Below are 2500 nucleotides of genomic sequence, written 5' to 3'. Positions count from 1 at the left end.
TAGATAAAAGTAAGTATACTCTATGCTGGGTATAACGTGTTTATGTAAGTCTTCACTACACTTTACAATGATTGATATATTAGTATCCTGTATATATAAAGTCCTTTGTTTAATCATACTAAAGACTATACATTACATAAACTAATTAACAAATAGATATAAGTAAGTATACTCTATGCTTGATATAGTGTATTTATATGTCTTACCTACACTTTGCTATGATTGATATATTAGTATCCTATACATTACATATATGGATTAAGGTTTCATGAACTCGATCTGTGACCAAACACTTCATTTGGTTTGATAAGTAAATGAATGAAGTGTATTGCATATCATAAAACATGTCAACTTTATATTAATGTATAACTAGTATTAAGTTATTTGCTTTTTTTTGCGTTTTTTTAGCGTTGAGATTTTAAAAATCATACTGATAACAAAAAGCTCGATCATATCCTATATGTATATTTGTTATATGTCTCGTATGGTGAAAAAAAATGAAACGACAATATAAATGATAAAAAAAATATATATATATTATCCCCTCCCCTCTCGCCCCCCCCCCCAGTTTCCTCCTTCCTTCCCTCTCTCTAACCCTCATTTTCCTTATCCTCTCTCCCTGCCATCATTCCCTCCTTCCTTCTCTCTCTTTCTCTCTCCCTCAATCCTCCCTGCCATCATTCCCTCCTTCCTTCTCTCTCTTTCTCTCTCCCTCAATCCTCCCTGCCATCATTCCTCCTTCCTTCTCTCTTTCTCTCTCCTATCCTCCCCTTGCCATCATTCCCCCTTCCTTTCTCTCTCTTTCTCTCTCCCTCAATCCTCCCTGCCATCATTCCCCCCTTTCCCTTCTCTCTCTTTTTTCTCTCCTCTATCCTCCCTGCCATCATTCCTCCTTCCTTCTCTTCTTCTCCCCCATCCCCCCTCATCATTCCCTCCCTCCTTCTCTTCTCTCTCTCCTCAATCCTCCCTCCCATCATTCCCTCCCCCCCTTCTCTCTCTTTCTCTCCCCCCTCTATCCTCCTGCCATCATTCCCTCCCTCCTTCTCTCTCTTTTTTTCTCCCCCCTCTTCCTCCCTGCCATCATTCCCTCCTTCCTTCTCTCTCTTTCCTCCCCCTCAATCCTCCCTGCCATCATTCCCCCCCTCCTTCTCTCTTTTTCTCTCTCCCTCAATCCTCCCTGCCATCTTTCCCCTCTCTCCCTTCTCTCTCTTTCTCTCTCCCTCAATCCTCCCTGCCATCATTCTCCTTCCTTCTTTTCTCTTTCTCTCTCCTCTATCCTCCCTGCCATCATTCCCTCCTCCTTCTCTCTCTTTCTCTCTCCCTCAATCCTCCCTGCCATCATTCCCCCCCTTCCTTCTCTCTTTCTCTCCCTCTACCCTTTCCCTGCCATCATTCCCTCCCCTTCTTCTCTCTTTTTTTCCTCTCCCCCCCCTTCTATCCTCCCTGTCTTTCCCCCTCTCTCCCTTCTCTCTCTCTTTCTCTCTCCCTCAATCCTCCCTGCCATCATTCCCTCCTTCCTTCTCTCTCTTTCTCTCTCCCCAATCCCCTCCCTGCCATCATTCCCCTCCTTCCTTCTCTCTTTCTCTCTCCCTCTATCCTCCCTGCCATCATTCCTCCTTCCTTCTCTCTCTTTGTCTCTCCCTCTATCCTCCCTGCCATCATTCCCTCTCTCCTTCTCTCTTTTTCTCTCTCCCTCAATCCTCCCTGCCATCATTCCCTCCCCTTCTCTCTCTTTTCTCTCTCCCTCTATCCTCCTGCCATCATTCCTCCTTCCTTCTCTCTCTTTCTCCTCCCCTCTATCCTCCTGCCATCATTCCCTCCTTCCTTCTTTTTCTCTCTTTTCCCCCCTCCTCCCCCCCCTTTCCCCCTTTCCCTTTTTTCCCAAATCCTTCCCTTCCCCCCTTTCCCTTCTCTCTTTCTCTCCCCCTCATCCTCCCTGCCATCATTCCCCCCCTTCCTCTCTCTCTTTCTCTCTCCCTCTATCCTCCCTGCCATCATTCCCTCCTTCCTTCTCTCTCTTTTCTCTCTCCCTCTATCCTCCCTGCCATCTTTCCCCTTTCCTTCTCTTCTCTTTCTCTCTCCCCTATCCTCCCTGCCATCATTCCCTCCTTCCTTCTCTCTCTTTCTCTCTCCCTCTATCCTCCCTGCCATCATTCCCTCCTTCCTTCTCTCTCTTTCTCTCTCCCTCTATCCTCCCTGCCATCATTCCCTCCTTCCTTCTCTCTCTTTCTCTCTCCCTCTATCCTCCCTGCCATCATTCCCTCCTTCCTTCTCTCTCTTTCTCTCTCCCTCAATCCTCCCTGCATCTTTCCCCTCCTTCCTTCTCTCTCTTTCTCTCTCCCTCATCCTCCCTGCCATCATTCCCCCCTTTCCCTTCTCTCTCTTTCTCTCTCCCTCTATCCTCCCTGCCATCATTCCTCCCCTTTTCTCTCTCTTTCTCTCTCCCTCTATCCTCCCTGCCATCTTTCCCCCTCCTTCCTCTCTCTTTCTCTCTCCCTCT

Source organism: Penaeus vannamei, unplaced genomic scaffold (genome assembly GCF_042767895.1).
Source record: "Penaeus vannamei isolate JL-2024 unplaced genomic scaffold, ASM4276789v1 unanchor1034, whole genome shotgun sequence".
In the NCBI taxonomy this organism is placed as follows: domain Eukaryota; kingdom Metazoa; phylum Arthropoda; class Malacostraca; order Decapoda; family Penaeidae; genus Penaeus; species Penaeus vannamei.
The sequence above is the reverse complement of the archived record's forward strand: the minus strand, read 5'-3'. Positions refer to the sequence as shown.